General features: G+C 38.6%; 1 long non-coding RNA gene across 1 annotated transcript in view; it reads left to right on the top strand.

Annotated features, from left to right (window-relative positions):
- The first annotated feature begins 6,695 nt into the window (after positions 1–6,695).
- The window catches only part of LOC136881754 (uncharacterized), a 55,290-nt gene continuing 44,023 nt past the window's right edge, over positions 6,696–17,962 (top strand). Inside the window, exon 1 of the long non-coding RNA XR_010861039.2 lies at positions 6,696–6,813. This is a non-coding gene — a long non-coding RNA (uncharacterized lncRNA). The remainder of the gene's footprint in view (positions 6,814–17,962) is intronic.

Here is a 17,962-nt window from a genome sequence, read left to right as displayed (position 1 = left end):
ATACCTTAAGATAAGAGGAGAGATCCTTCTTTAATGCTTGCCAGGGATCCACCAACCCACCCCTAGAAGTATTCTTCCACACAGACTTGCATAGGAAAATTAAAACCGACACTATGTCAATATTTGAAATGCTGTCATTTCCTGTGTTACCACATTCCATGAAAATAATGAAACTGCAGTTTGAAAATGATGGGTCGTGGCGTGAACCGAATGTAGTTGCAGTATCTGCAACATAACTATCCAACGGTCTCGTCACTAGCCCAATACTGGTACTCGTACAGGGAATACTTTTTTGCAAGTTGCTTTACGTTGCACCGACACAGATAGGTCTTATGGCGATGATGGAATAAGAAAGGGCCAGGAGTGGGAAGGAATGGGCCATGGCCTTAATTAAGGTACAGCCCCAGCATTTGCTTGGTGTGAAAATGGGAAACCCACAGAAAACCATCTTCAGGACTGCTGACAGTGGGGTACGAACCCAGTATTCCCCGAATACTGAATGCAGCTATCGAGCTCAGTATAGGGGATACTAGAGACCTGTGGGTAGCAAAAAAGCTTCAATCTGGGAGCTAATGATCCTGTCACTAACCAGATAACCAATTAAGACCAATGGTCTTGTCATTAGCCTGACTCAAGTTTCAAAAGTGGCAGCCTTGCATAACACACTGCGACAACATGTGAACTGCGCAATGTTGCATTCTTAACATCTCTTTTGAGAACTAGTTACTAAAGTTTTACACGAAATCAACCACAGTTTGTTCAGTAATACTAATTGCTATAGCCAAACTCCATGTAGTAGTGTACACTATGTAAAATAATATCAGACGAGGAAATAATTAACTCCAATTGCTAGTTGTGGAGTTACAATTTACTATGTGTTTTCTCTTCTTTGCAAGAAATGATCACAATGTTATTTGATTAAAAAAGGCACAGGTTAAGGAAAAGGGAAGGAATATGTCTTATCCTGGAAGAGAACTGAAGTCTCTAACAAGTTTTTTGATTTTGGAAACAGCAGTTGCATTAGTAACAATTATAATCATTCTTTTTGTCTGGATATAAAAGGGTATCATCACTGATACACAAAAATAAAATACAGATTGAGGAATAAAGTTTTTAGAAGTAGACTGTTAAAATACAAAGCAGTTTAGGAAATAAAATTTTAGTCTATCATTTTTTTTTTACTTAATAACTTCACTGCATTATGGTCTTGATGATAGGCTAATTTCCTAAATACTATCCACAAGCAATAAAGTGCAAAAAGTCCTGAGTTTCTTGATGTCATTTCACCTTTCAGTTCATTCCTAGCTTGACTCAAACACGTCTGATTGAAAAGTAGTACTGACCTGAGTAACAGCAACAGACATTTTGCGCCACAAAAAATGACAAAGGTGAATGAAGTGTATAAAAATTGAAACTGGGACTATTGCATAGATTTGTAATAAATTACACAAAGTGGGTTATTAGTATAAAAACGCATTTGAGTATTATCTAAATCACAACAAATTACGTAGCAAACTGTTTCTTCTGTTGCACCATTTCACGTAGATTGTTCTCGCTGTCTTTCAAACTCCGCTCCAAATACTGCTTGTTGTTCTCAAGAGTCTTTATTCGATCGGAGCTAATTGCTGATTTTTTTCTGCAAATTCTGACCGACCTCTGCAATGTTCGTCAACAAAAACATTCGCCCAACACTTTCATACGTCTTAGTTTCGGGTGGTAAAGCAGCGATTTTTTTAGCTGTTCACATTGCATGCTGCATTGAACATTTGAGAGAGTCAATCTGGACATCTGCGAGTTTTAGCTTTTGAGTAGTTTCCAACATTTTCTGCTGCAACTCAGCGAAGGCCCTCTTCAGTTCAAGATCAACGGTTTTAGCCAGTTCTAAAACTTAATGTATTCGTTCAAGTGATAAGTCCTTCTGAAGAATTTATAAACTGAATACAGCCTAACCTCAAAAAATGTAGTGTGAGGAAACTTGCGTTCCACAAACGAAAAATCTCTTCCCTTTGTATGCTGTGAAATCAGGAGTACTGCATTACTTTTAGAAATTCACAAAACAAAATGTCTATACTTCACTAACACACCTACCATCTTACTAATAAAAAGTCCGTATACAGTTGTTTAACACTTGTATAGTTATACACTGAATAAGCCCTGTATAAGCCTTTTATATATTCCTTACTAATAAACGTCGTATACGCATTGTATTACTATACAGCACGTAACTTATACACTCGTTCCAAGGCGTAGGAATCTCTTCCTACAGTTCACGGGCGTTATGATCGCGTCTGTTGGTTATCTACGAGCAAAAGTTTCGGAAAATCGCGCTGTAGCACGGCATATCGAAAAGGCAGTGGCAACACAAAGTGAGACAGCTGGAAATTGGCTTATTCTGATATCAACATTTCTTCAGCTTGCTTGTGTAATGAACGGCAAAAAATAAATGGAAAAGCTTAAGAAAAGATCAATAGCTCCTAACTGGGATTGTACGGAAAACGTAGGCAATTGTAATTGAATCGGCGAGCTGAAAAGTGTACACATTCCAAAATCCTTACTTTTCAGGAGAGAGGAAACCTACTTTGTAGCTAAAAGAAAGGTTTGATCAAAAAAGTTTCTATTAGGCATTTATACATCATATTTCTGCGTATTCAAGTATAAAGTATGGAAAGCATATTACGCACGGTTTTCAATTTATACCATTATTTATGTCGAGGAATATGTCCCTTTTTATACTCGAATTTGAGAAAAATCGTTGTAGAGGCAGATAATGTATAATACAGTAAACTCGCAATTTCAAAAGTCTATTAAGGAGTAACACATTATTAGCCCTACACAAAAATACGCCCAACCATCATTTCTTTTATCGTTACTCATTGTCATCCCGTGAGACAGATGGAGATGGGCTTATATTAATATCAACATTTCTTCAGCTTGCTTGTGTAATGCACGCCAAAAAACGAAATGGAAAAGCTTAAGAAAAGATCAATAGCTCCTATCCGGGATAGTACGGAAAACGTAAGCAATTGTAATTGAATCGGCGAGTTGAAAAGTGTACACATTCCAAAATCCTTACTTTTCAGGGGAAAGGAAAAACTGTTTTGTAGCTTAAAAGAAAGGTTTGATAAAAAATGTTTCTATTAGGCATTTATACATCATATTTCTGTGTATTCAGCTACAAAGTAGCTGCCTCTGTGGATCAGCGGTAGAGTGTCGGCCTCCGGATCCCAAGATAGCAGGTTCAAACCCGGCAGAGGTAGTCGGATTTTTGAAGGGCGGAAAAAAGTCCATTCGACACTCCATGTCGTACGATGTCGGCATGTAAAAGATCTCTGGTGACACATTTGGTGTTTACCCGACAAAGTTAATTAAATCTCAGCCATAGACGCCCAAGAGAGTTTCGGTTTACTCGGTCTGCCATCTAGTGGGGGCCTAGAGTAAAACGGAACGTCGAAATTGACGAGCAGACAGCCAGATGGCGTCAAATTGAAATGTCTGCACACGGTAGCTGAGGCAACGAGCTAGAATAACATAGAGGGGCTGTATACCTGACATCAGCGCTCCCTGCTTGAAGCAAGTTGATAAGGGGCAGTCATGTTAACGGTTGTCAAAACAAAGCGAATTGGCGCGAGAGCATATGTTGAGGTGACAGGGAGATCGTGCTTGCCAATTTAATTCCCTAAGTTTTAAGAAGTGAAAAGATAGATTCTCGCTTTCAAGAATGCCAGCCGTAAGCTCAGCGTATGGTTGTACTAATCGGAGTAATTAAACCAAGGATATATCGTACTTTAAGTAAGTATTACTGAATTATAGCCGAGATTCCTTTTTGTAATTTCTGTTTGTAATTAAGTCCATTTTATTGTTTACTTAGCGAAAGTACGGATAGCCACGGTAATTATTTGTCGTATTTTGTTTCAGATTTCGTTTAAAGAACAAGGAATTAACTGAACAATGCGTTGTGAGGGCGAAAAGAGATAAATGGTATCCCACTCAATTCAGTTGCTTATGCTCTGTACATTTCCAGCCCTATTTAATTTTCATTCACATTTACAAGTAAAGGAAATGGAACGCCCACCACCAAGAAAACGTAACCACAAACAATCACTTATTTCGTTCAAACGTACACCAAGTATGATAAATACAGCATTTTACTGCTATTTTTGAAATGTATACAGCCTTTATTGTAGATGTCTGTTGCCTTGGTTTTTAAAACTACGCCACACTTCATAATGGACAGCTTTCAAGCTAGTAATCCCAGAATGATATGGTAATGGGAGAAACATGATATCCCCCTATATTATAATAAATAATTACACTAAACGATTATTGTGGTAAAGTATTCATGGGCCGCCTCTGTGGTGCACTGGTTAGCGTGAGCAGCTGCCACCCCTGGAAGCCCGGGTTCGATTCCCAGCTCCGCCACGAAATTTGAAAAGGGGCACGATGGCTGTAACGGGATTCTATCAGCCTGGGGATGTCAACTGAGTAGAAGTGGGTTCGACTCCCACCTCAGCCATCCTCGAAGTGATTTTCCGTGGTTTCCCACTTCTCCTCCAGGCAAATGCCGGGATGGTACCTAACTTAAGGCCACGGCCGCTTCCTTCTCCCCCCCCCACAAGGCCCCTGTTCAGCACAGCAGGTGCAGCCCTCCCTCACAGTTGTATCCCCCGACCCAATGTCTCACGCTCCAGAATGTTCTTGAGGAGGTAGAGGTGGGATCCGTCGCTGAGTCCGTGGGAAAAACCAACCCGGGAGGGTAAACAGATTAAAAAGGAACACAGTACTCATGAGGATGCAATAATTTTAAAAATATTAACAGAATGAGGTTGTAACATATTATAGGTCCCTATGATTTTAAGGTTTCCTGTCATAAATATTTATGTCCATCGTTTTTATTCTAATTTACGCTTAACCACAACAGCCAAGCAGGGTAACGCTCTTGTTCCGATTTCGAGGCCTATTCATATGTCACTGTGCGATGATTTCGAACTACCCTACAATCAACTGATCGTGATGTTGGCGTCGTGCCGAAATATGAAGTGGCGGTATTCGCTTTCATGCTTCAAGCTTTCGGCAACGGACTTTAATTCTCCCCCAGCGATTCTAAAATGCGCATTTTCTACACTTTTCGTCATTTAAAGGCCATGCCCCCTTGCTTGTGTGACAACAGGAAACATGGCGGACGTTCGTTCTATTAGGTTCACCCAGGCAGCGCTTTCGCCTCTCTATGTTATTCTAGCTCGTTGAGCTGAGGCCATACGATTATTATTATTTATAGCTACAAAGTATGGAGATCATATTACGTACAGTTTTCAAGTTATACCATGAAGTTATACCAGGAATATGTCCATTTTTAGGGTAATCAGATTTGATAAAGATCTTTGTAGAGGCAAATAATGTATAATAAACTCGCAATTTCAAAAGTCTATTAAGCAGTAACACATTATCACACAAAAATACGCCCAACCATCATTTCTTTTATAGTCATTCATTGTCATTCCGTCTCTTTAAAGTGTTTTACTTTACGAAGATGTCTAGCCTCCATTCTCTCCATAACCTCTGGTGTATGTCTTCTGTGTTTAAAATACCGTGAAGATCATCAACGTTATCGTCCATTCTTTCAATGTGTGTTCAGTGTTATATGGATAAGTCGAATATTTCACCACGATTATATTACTGTAGACAATAAATACCACGAAAACAAACTGCTCACTCGTTTCTTTTTCTGCTACTCGCTACTATACAGCGCTTATACACGGGTCCTGGTCTGTATAAGCAATTCCATGAATAACTATAACAGATGTATACACAGGAGGCTTATACGCGGTGACTTGGAGAGGATAGAAAGGGTCAAAGCAAGGTTCCTGAAGAAGACCCTAGTAGTAGGAAAACTGGCACCCTCCAGACTTGTTTATGTACTGGCACGGGAAACCTACTTCATGGAGGATCTACGACTCAATCTACCACTGCCATCTACCGGCCCATTCCAAGAGTTAAAAAAAAAAAACACCTTCTTAAGAAACGAGCGGAATTAGACCCCGAATTCTACGGAAATGATGCCATGATCGATCGAAACTGGACCAAACAACTCCAAGAGCAAAGACATGTCATAACAAGATATGCAATACATGGCTTCCACCACAAATTATGCGCAAAGACAAAATTCCACAACCCAACAGATGACTGTGTTTGAACACTGTGTAAGGAAAAGTGCGACCGCTACCATCTGCTAAATTGCAAAAACAGAAAAAAAAGACTCTAACAGAATACAACAAAATGTAAATTGTCACAACAAACTTAATACTCTTTCGAGTGCTCCTTATAAATATATATTAGTAACGAATTTCACACAAACGGTGTATAAACCTTGTATAAATGTTATACACCGTTTATTAGTAAGACGGCTAGACGTTATGAAATATACTAGAATCTAACTTCAGTAATATATTGCAACATGTTTCAAAGAAGGATTATATTTCCACAGGATGCTGATGCTAGCTAAGGATATGGACGAAATGCTGCAAAACAAAGAGGTTAAAGAGGTGTACCCAAAGAGAAATGTCAGGCAGAGAAGTAGTCTTCTATCCTCTTTGGTTTTACGGAATGATGGAATAATAAACCTTCTTTGCTAGGGAAGGACCAGGCTGACCACATCCTCATTGGATTGGAGCCCAGCCTAGCGCAAGCAGCGGCGTTGGGAGGAACGTCACGTCCCAATCATTTTGCCATTCCTTGGTTTGCAGCTTCGCAGTCAAACTCGGCAAGTGCTAGAAGTCGGTTTCAAGTGTACGGGTATTCGTAACAAGAAGATGACAGGTAAGGCTATACATGTGATCGGATTAACAATATTTTAAGTCTTCAGATAATTGATTGAATATAATCTAAAATTAGTTGTTGAAGGCTGTAAACTTTCGCTCCAGGTTAATCTTAGATTTACATAGTGTTTATTTATTAAGTTATAAACTTATCGCTGTGATGAAATTGAAACCTGGAATGGACCTAGATTTCTGTCAAATTGGTCCAGCTGGAACTTAAGAAAATATTCCCATAGCTGTGAAGTAGGTAGTGTTATTGTTATATTGACATAAATTATATCTAGTGTGGATAAGTTCTACGTGTGTTTGCGTTCGGTAATTATATTCATTGTACTCAGTTTCTTCCCCCATTCAAATTTAAGGACGTAAAGAACCGTTCCCTTGTGGAAAAATTGCGAAGGGTATACGTTTGATGTTTAAATATCGCACTTCAGTTAGGCCTACTTTCCATTCTCATAAATTTATTTTTAAATCTTGATTGGCAGCTCCGTAATAAGATTTAACAGCGTCATAGTGTAGGACATAGCAGTACTTCATAATCACTCCTTCACGGGTCGTTCCATGCGTTGCCTCGACATCGTGCTATGCTGCTCACGCGAAATACGTGTTTTCTAATGACGTAAAAATCTACAAATACCGGTAATGAAGTTACGGTGATTGGATGTAAAGCAAAGCACATTTAAGTGGTTTTTGGAATTATTTTAGGCGAAGTCAAGTGCAATAATTAATAAAAGTAATACATTAAAATGACTTACCATGATCACTGCTCGTATCACTCACATTTTTAAGATCTTCCTACTTAAAGGCTTTGTCCTGAAGTTCTTTTCCAATTCTGTAATTGTATGAGCTTCATTGTCGAGTATTGCTTTTCAAAGTTTTCTAATGAGAGTTGCAGTCAATACACTGATCACACTCGTCACATTTGAATGCCTCGATGAACTTTGGAACAACAAAAACGTTAAGTTTTTTAAACTAAATTAGTATTTCCCAGATAACGTAATGAGTGACGCGTAAAATTCAACATATTTTGCAGGAAGTAAGCAATTTTTTTTTGAGGGGTAGCGTAATGCTCCACGATCTTTCATCCTAATGAGGCACATCAATGGACTGTCAGTGTCCGAGGATATCTGTCCCAAGCAGGATTCACAGTTGGAATTTTCTTCCGCAACTCGAACAAGATAATCACATATCATGGCCAAGGAAGACAACTCCAGAGTGACAGGTTTTTCTGAAAAGGCAAGGTGTCATTCTTAATATCAATAGCATCTAAGATAATATAAAACTACCGGGCGAGTTGGCCGTGCGGTTGGGAGCACGCAGCTGTGAGCTTGCATAGCGGGTTCGAATCCTACTGTCGGCAGCCCTGAAGATGGTTTTCCGTGTTTTTCTATTTTCACACCAGGCAAATGCTGTGGCTGTACCTTAAGGCCACAGCTGATTCCTTTCTACTCCTAGCCCTTTCCTATCCCATCGTCGCCATAAGACCTATCTGTGTCAGTGCGAATTAAAACAAATAGCAAAAAACTTTCAGATATTTTAGGCCTATTAAAAATAGTACTTCTGAAAGAAAATGGAATATCATGAATTGATTAGTTAGCTTACCTTCGAGCGTCTCAAGTAGGCCTATTTCCAGAACTGTTGCTGATCAGCATTACGATTATAGTGTACTCTGGGCTTGGTAGACATTTTGTCTATGATAAGGGATCCTAAGGTTTCCTCCACGCATGTCAAATTCATGGCTTCGTAATGGAGGTTTTCTTTAATGGGGTAGTGGTGGTGGTGGTGGTTATTGTTTTAAGAGGAAGTACAACTAGGCAACTGTCCTCTATAGAACACCAATCTGAGGGGAAAAATGAAAGGATCCGACACTTCGTAAAATGAAGATATCGGCCAAAGGAAGACAAGGGCCACGTGAAAATGAGACTCCCTAGGCCTGGGGAACCTAATACCGGCAGGGTCGGAAAAAAACAAGAGCTGACCAAGAGGAGTCAGATAGGATAGATGAAAGCTTAGCACAAGTGGAAGCAATGCCAGAACTCAGCTAAGGGCCCCGTGGTCGCTAACCCACGCACCAAAGTTCAGAGCCCCTTGGGCCCCTTTTAGTCGCCTCTTACAACAGGCTGGGGATACCGTGGGTGTTATTCTACCGCCCCTATCCACAGGGGAATCTTTAATGAGGGATGTTACTCTAGTTTTTTCCATTCGAAAAGCCAACATCGGCCTACTTCGTGTCTTTCGATGCGGTAGTCGGAGGCAGTGAAGTGATCTAATGAATCTGTAACCCATAAACTGAAGTCTCAGTATTTAAAATATAAATTACAGACTCTGGGTGACGTCCCAGGCGACCAAAGTGAACCTAATTCCCCACCCCCTGTACGGATGTAGCAATTATCCATTTATCCTTTAAAACTGGATCGGCTGGAAATGATTGAAAACTCCAGTTCTCTCTCTTTTTTTTTTTTTTTTTTTTTTTTTTTTTTTTTTTTTGACGAATTGGACTTACAGTACGAAATACCATATTTTGTAGAGTATACGAAATTTACTTGGAGTTCAAATGAACATTAACAGTAAGTGAAATCTATAAGTAAACGTATTAAAAACACTTCTCCATATGTTAATGCACTACAGAAAATGCAAACTATAGCACGATGTCGAGACATCTGGCGGTGGTACTGCGAACCTGGTTGGGGATGGTTTTTATGCTCAGAACTAGCGCACACTTCCCGGCCTTGTATATCTCGTAGGCTACGTTCCATGTTACGAAAATGGTATTGCTCTTATGACAACAGGGTTGCCATATCGAACGGCTCTGCTAAACAGCATCACGGGAAAACCGTGGCATATATTATATCGGTGAAACTCGGAACTTACAAGCTGGCAATGTATTTTGAATCTATGGTACGGGGATTGTAAAGGGGGATGGGGGAGGATTATTTATTATTTTTACACAACATGGGTAAAGTATTGCACATACAAAACCTCAGTACTGAAGTTTAAGGCAAACTGGGAGAAAATAGAAAAAAATATTTTTATAGGTTCAGGATAGGGGATGCAATTAATTGCATTTAATAAATTTGGCCGGGCAACGTCGGGTACTACTCTGCCGTCACATCACCCCACGAAAAGATGGTAACAAATGCGCTTATGAAAAGTGGTAAGAATGTGGCAAAAATAAAATGCGCTTGAGAAACAAAAGCTAAATAACAAAACCAAACACAGAATTAAAATCATAGCGAATTTCTGTATCAGAAGTCATGTCATGATGAATCGCTGCACACTACAGCATCAAAATCTTGAGTAACAACTGCTGTACAGTACACGAATATAGCGCGCACACGCACACACACACACACACACACACACAGAGGACTCTCTTCGACAGTGATAACCTGCCGGAGATTCACAGCACCTATGATTACGCGTTGAATGTACCAGAACCGAGAAGGAAAGTGAAGAAAGGCAACAAAGCGATGGCTGTTCCTGTCATTGTGATTCCTCCCTGCGAATGTATTTCTGAAACAAAAAAGCTGCATTATTTATTTGAATAACTCATGGGCAAAACATGTTCTTTCTTTCATAATACAATATAAAGTAAATTATACTCTTCCTTAAGCACGAGGAATTGTCCATAATAAGAGGGGGTGTGTTCACTCCTTGTAGGGCCATAAGAGCAATAGGGCCTACTTTTTTCTTTTTAATGTGGAATGAGCTTATAGCTGATGTACCCGTGCTTCGCTACGGAATTCTACATTGTATTAATAATTCTACGTTGTGTAGTGTACACGTTGTAAGATTGTATTAAACTGCATAGCTCTCAATGTTACCCTAGAAACGCAACGGGGAAATCACCAAACGTTTTTTCTTATGTGAAGACTGGTTTAGGGAATTTTCATTGTAAAAGTAGGCCGTCTTACTTACAATCAGTCACTATCAAAATTTTTACATCCTCAGCCGTAGTGGATTTCCCAACTGAAATTAAAATAGGTCATTACAATGATGCCAGTAGGAATGTTGTGATTAAAAACAATGGTATCATATGAAATACTCGATTGAATGAAAAACCACACATTTACTCACTTTCAATGAACAGTACAGCAGTCGATCTAACGGTACAAAGTTCCAGAGCTTGAATTATCAGGCCGCAGACAGCCGTGAACACACTTTAATTTCGGAGGGGGGCTAGTAATGGAGTCCCTTGGGAAATCTATGCCCTTTCGCTCATCTATTTAATAGGAGTACCTGATGAGTCAGATGATCTCAATTCACTATACTGGCAGGGGAAAACAATGCAGAAATACCCTTTCTTTTTAATGCTAGTAAGGCATATTTTTCCTCCAAGCCAGAGGAGAAACCCCTCTTCACTGCTAATTTGGAATAAAATGAATGTAGAATTTAATAAAAGTGAAGAGGAAGAAACTTTTCTTGAGAAATGGCTCTTTTCCGGGTTGAATTGAGTTACTTAGCGAATTATGGTACTATAATTTGGAATAGGCTGAAATTGTAGTTCTAGACCAGGTCATAGGAGTCTGCCATTATTCCATTGAGTGTGCATACTGATTATTCCAGTCAGCGCATCAGAGTAGGGATCAAATAGCTGGAATACTATGAACCAGTGTGTTACGTACCAGCATTATCAGAAAATGTATGAACCAGAGGAATGGCATGTTAAAAAAGAAAGTTATCTAATTCCCTGGGTATTTGCTGCCAATATTCAGGCAAGCTGTTACGCTCAGTATGCAGCAGTAACTCCATCTATCAGAGATGGAGTGGCAGCATAAGAGGCAAAGAATATCACAACAAACAGTGGTCAATGTAATGTTATTGTTGATTACATTTGAGCTTCCGATATTGTAGGCCTTCACATTTAGTTTTCTTCCGACTCTTAAATACCACTTGTCATAGTCAGTACGGTAAAACTGCATAAACCATAAACTATCAGAAATTGTATTCTCTAACTTTTGTTATGTAGTACTTTTTGATCGGACTAATAACATAGATATTTAAAAATTAAATTTTAGGTGCCTTCCCCTAAACTACCATTTTATCCAGGAAGAATTAAATTGTTTATAGCTTAGACTGTAGTTTCTCATTCCCAGACTCTATACAGATTTTCATTAAATTCTGTTTACCCATTTTCTCCTGGTTTGGCGTTGATATGGACTTCGTAACAAAAATCTAAATTCATGAATATCTATCATAGCTGGTACGGTAAAAATGTATGACGTAAATAATTGGAAATTTAATTCTATATAAGTTTAGTTATGTGGTATTTATCGATAGAACCACTAATAACATAAATATACAAAAATTAAATTTTAGGCCTTCCCCATAACTACCATTTCACTCAGCGTGAATAAAATGATCTATAGCCTAGATTCTAGTGGCTCATTTCCAGACTTTACATACCAATTTTCATCAAATTCTCTTGTGCCATTTTCTTGTGATGCACATACGTACCGTAAAACGGGGTAACTTCGGCCACTTTCTCGTATATTTAAAAAATTAAAATGTGAAATATTCCCTCTATTTTTCTGAAAACTATATTATAAGTTCTGTCATGTTTGTTCTTCGTTTTTAAATATGAACATAATTCTAATTGTTATTCTGTAATGAATTATGATTATTGAAAGACTGGCCGGAGTTACCCCATGTTTTGGAGTAACTTCGGCCACCATAAAAATAACTCAAGAAACAAAGTTTTCTTCAATGTAGTGTTACTTCGGCCACCGTGAATGTTTTTTTAAAACCTGCAAAATGCCCAGTATCAACAATCACAAACATATTAAAACAATTCATGGTGAAACAGATGTATAGTGATCAAATTCACATTGTCCCCAAAGAAGAAAGTATTTTATTTAACCTAAGCATACAAGCATTGTATCATATTACAAATTACATGTTGCATTGCATAAATATTTGTAATGATACTAAAGATAATAAATAAAAGGTACGGAAATCATAAAGCCCAATTGTATGGAGAGTAAAGGAGGTTGGAAAAGAAGCAATCTTCTAGACTGTCCTCATAATACACTGTCTTCTAAATTAGAAAATATCTGAGCCATCAATCAAGTTCTTAAATGTGTATCGTCCATGTCAACTGATATCAGTCTATCATTGAAAATAGGAACCGTCTTTCCTCTCCCTGACGGCACAAACTTCCCAGTTTATTGTTATTGTGCCTTTATTAATCTCTTCTAAAGCGTTTTTGAGTAAACAGGATTGTAATTACAATATCTGCAGCTGCATAATATTTTCTTGTATATTCTTGGCATGGCGGAAGTTACCCCAGAAGAGGACAACTTTTATCACAAAACTATTCCCTGAAAAACCTATTTGAATAAAATGCATCAAATTGTGTTGATCAGTTACCAAACATGCTTACATTTTGACCCCATAAACCACTAGAATGGAGAATCGAATGCTGGGGCTAGAGAACAGTTTTTCTGCTGTTACCAGACAAGACAATAGTTGGAGCTGCGAAAAAAATAGATTGCCTCAACAATGAGCCTGCCAATGTTATTTGGACTACCGAGTGTTGATAGAGCATTATATTGTATGTGCATTTTAATTGTTGCAAGTGGTTCATCTTTATCATTATAGGAGGCAGGAGAAAATAAGTGTTGCTATTGGTCATTGGCTGAAGTTACCCTGTATGGCTGAAGTAACCCCACTTTATGGTACATACATAAACAGAAATTATGGAAAAGTAAAAAGTGACTTTCCTTGTTACTGTGGTCATGACCAATGCAGAAATACCATTTTTTAAATTCTGAGCAATATACAGGCAACTCTTATTTTATATATATATATTTATATTGACTAGTAGATAAATTTGCTATAATTTCATGGAAATAAGAAGCCTCCAGCTTAAAAAGTGATCACTTTATGTAACTTTGAAGTTCTAAGACAGAATTTATTGAATCTTGAGAAAAACTATGGAAAATGGGGTACAAGTTAGTACTCCGATTAGAGATGTAAGAAACTCATTCACAGCATGAAGGAATATTAGCTTTGCGTATTAAAATAATTTTCATAAATATTTAGGAGCTTTATTCTCTGCAAATTAAATATGTAAACATCTTCAAAATTTGAAGAAAGTGAAAAAGAAGTTTGTCTTGTGTGGCACTCGTATACAACAAAGTTTTGTCTTAAGATGTACAAAATATGATTAGGATACAATACTTAAAATAAGAGTAGTAATGTTTATAGTTGTGGATATTTTAAAAGATCATTCTGAAACTACGCACAGTCTGTATCCAATTACTGAATAATAATTCTTATATTGCTAATGTCAGACTCCTTGGCTGAAGGGCCAGCGTTGAGGCTTTCGGTTCAGAGAGTCCTGGGTTGGATTTCTGGCCGGATTAATTATTTTAGCTTGGACTGTGTGTGAGCACTTTCCTCTTCGTATTTAGGCAGTACACCACATCACCAACCATGCCTGAAACGTGCAATAGTCATTGCATCCCTGTATATGGGGTTGGTGTCAGGAAGGGCATCCAGTTGTAAAACAGGATTAAATCCACATGTGGGAACAGCGGTAGAAGAATAATTTATATTAAATCGTACTATATCTTGTATCCTGTATTAACAAAACTGATTTGTTGCTTATTTTTCTGGAATGTTCTTAATTATGTATGGGTGTGCCTTTTGCGAACAGTCAGTCTTGCTACTTGCTTTCCGACCAACGGGACTCGAATTTGCCAGTCAGTGTTAAACCAGTTGGAATTAACGCCTTAATGTCGCCTGGCCATTGGCACAACAAATACAGTTTCCGCTGTTCAGCATTCTCGAATGTTGTTCGTCCTGTCTGCAGTTATGCTTTTTACTTCCAACTTCTTAGGTAGGTTTGGGGGAAGATTACCTGCCTTGCAAATCTTTGCAATTAACAGTTTGACAGTCCAATTTTTGTTGACACGAAATAACCTAGGTATGTTCTTTTTCATGGTAAAATGGCTAAAAGATGTGATCTAAGGAACTCTTCCAACCATGTTGCCAGTTATACATTTTTTTTTGCTAGTGGTTTTACGTCGCACACACGTAGGTCTTATGGTGACGATGGGATAGGAAAGGCCTAGGAGTTGGAAGGAAGCGGCTGTGGCCTTAATTAAGGTACAGCCCTAGCATTTGCCTGGTGTGAAAATGGGAAACCACGGAAAACCATCTTCGGGGCTGCCGACAGTGGAATTCAAACCCACTATCTCCCGGATGTAAGCTCACAGCCGTGTGCCTCCAACTGCATGTCCAACTCGCCTGGTACATATTTATTAAGGAGACCCGGAATGGATATTCAGGGCCAGAAAATCAATTTTCTTATTTTTAATGTAAAATTAACTTTTTTGGCTTTAAAATGATACAGAAATCACTTTTGTATGGTAAGTGGAAGTTACTTTTAATATTAAATAGCTCGTGCATGAAAAGTAGTTGGCTGGTAGCCATCATGGCTGACGGAGTTATCTTTAAGGTTTCAATGTGAGTATTTCAAATGAAGTACTTCTGTAATGAGGTGGGTGGTTTGATAACTGAGAAATGTATAACCATCCACACAGTCTGCCTCTTGCTCTGATGGAAATAAGGCTTGATTTTTGGGACTTAGCACACCCTGGTCTGTTAAAGGAATATCTGCACAGACGGACAGAAAATCCAAACGATAGTGTAAACAATGTTATCTGGAGTCAGATTCCCAAGACTGTGTTTGTAGGTATTTGTACCCTACACCTTGGAGTAGTTGGTGCAGTGACACGTTCAAGGAAGGAAATGTAACAAGCTGCAAGATTTTGGAAAAGTTGGTTTTAGGTGTTTAGTGTCGAACTGTTGAGGCTGTGCTAAGATGCGACAAACAAAGACTCTGAAAGTTCCAGAATTTAACCTAGGAAGCCAGAAACAGACATAGTGCTGTCAAAAGGAAACTTATAGACCAGTTTGAAGGGGATCGTGTCCGAAGTTATGGGGCAGGCTTATTTTGACACTGACTGTGGATTTAAAGATAAAAATTTCATTGTTCCGTATTGAAATTATTGATGTTAAAAATTAAATAACTGGAAAGGAGGTTCAACCTATTCAATACTCAAAGGAAAGAAATGTAGCAATCACATTTCTATTTAAATGGGACCGGTTTCGACCTTAGTCTAGGTCATCATCAGCCATAAAAACATATAAAATGTTTATGAATGTTGGAGGTCAGTTCCACACTCTGTTAGGCACAAAGACACGACACCACATTCTGTCCTGCATAAAGTCACAACACTACTAATCAACATACGAAGATCAAAAAGGCTTGAATTCGCAGACGAACAGATCTGTAGTAGAAAGCCGCCAGCTCCCGGTGACCAGCGCGGCACACTCAAGGTCACGCGCTGCGGCCAAACACCAAAGTAGAGTGGAGAACGTTTCGAAGGTCCAAAACCTGTCACGGCTGCGGGAAGCCAATTACGTATATAAACATACTTAAAATCATTAACAAAGGCCCCCTCTTAAACATTACTGAAAATTGCTTTATCCACCTTGACCAGTACTTCAACCCTAATTTCAATTTAAACGACATTTCTGAAAAACCCAATATCCTTTTTGACTTCCTAATTCTTCTTCTCAAAAATTCCAAATTCCAAAACCCCAATTCTATTTTCCATGTCTTACATAGTTCCCACCCACATTTTCTACCTCCAATAACCCACCCTCCTAAACCACCTTAAACTACCCCTCCTTCATTTCCCTATCTTATCTTTCCTCATTACCATCTAACCTCAATTTCTTTTATTCTTTCTCTTATTTCACTATCACTCTTCCTCTAATTTATTCTCCTCTTTCAAATTTTCGTCTTGCGCCAACTTCGACTACTTCAATCATAACCTAAAAAATTTTTTCTTCTTAAAAAATAGCGCACTGTGCATATAAGTTTTCATTTGTTTTCCAATATTGCGCTTTTTACTACATTTTTTTCTTCTCTCTACAATTGTTTTTTCAAGTCAACTGTTTACCAAGAACTTATCTGGAGTACGGGTGCTCATTCAGTTGTACTAATTGGCGTCGTATATTTTTATATACGTAATTGGCTTCCCGCAGCCGTGACAGGTTTTGGACCTTCGAAACGTTCTCCACTCTACTTTGGTGTTTGGCCGCAGCGCGTGACCTTGAGTGTGCCGCGCTGGTCACCGGGAGCTGGCGGCTTTCTACTACAGATCTGTTCGTCTGCGAATTCAAGCCTTTTTGATCTTCGTATGTTGATTAGTAGTGTTGTGACTTTATGCAGGACAGAATGTGGTGTCGTGTCTTTGTGCCTAACAGAGTGTGGAACTGACCTCCAACATTCATAAACATTTTATATGTTTTTATGGCTGATGACCTAGACTAAGGTCGAAACCGGTCCCATTTAAATAGAAATGTGATTGCTACGTTTCTTTCCTTTGAGTATTGAATAGGTTGAACCTCCTTTCCAGTTATTTAATTTTTAACTGACTGTGGAGGCTGATTTTCCGTAAGTTAACTTTTTTATTACACACATCTGAAGACAAACCTTGAAATGATAGAGAAGCTGAAGGCAACATACTTGAAAAGTGTGCTCTTTCTCCAAATACACACCCTCTCGGCTTGTATGAATTGACCAGAGCCCTTCTTTATAGAATACCTATAACTGAAGCTCGTACAACCAGCGATGTTAGCCTACCAGGACTTACTGAGGGAACTGCATGAGAAGAAACACAAGATATGGGAGGAATTCTACGTTACTGACACTATGGCAAGCCATGTATGGATGCAGGGAGGATACGAACTCCGCCACACAGTGACAAGACTCCCATTGCATGGATTTTACTACAAGCTGTGCAACATCGAGTTTTCACGAGGCCAGCACAAACTGTACATGTGCATGGTGCGGTGACCAATGCGAGAGATGTTGCGTGTTAAACTGTAAGATAACAGAGTTGTTCGTGAAATTCTGTAGTGAAGACCTGTAAATAAAATTTGTAAATCCATGTACTTCACACACTAAATGGCCAGTTTGGCTGCAATAAACATATTTATATTGCTTAGCTTCTACTATACGTAGGAGCTTGAAACTTTCAGTTAATTTATTAGTGCTCTACACTTACCAAAAGTCTCTCATTGTTTAATTTCAAATTTCTAGTCACCTGAATGAAAATGATTCTGTAGTG

The sequence above is a fragment of the Anabrus simplex genome, chromosome 10 (genome assembly GCF_040414725.1).
Source record: "Anabrus simplex isolate iqAnaSimp1 chromosome 10, ASM4041472v1, whole genome shotgun sequence".
Lineage (NCBI taxonomy): Eukaryota > Metazoa > Arthropoda > Insecta > Orthoptera > Tettigoniidae > Anabrus > Anabrus simplex.
This window is presented reverse-complemented; position numbering and strand designations above follow the sequence as displayed.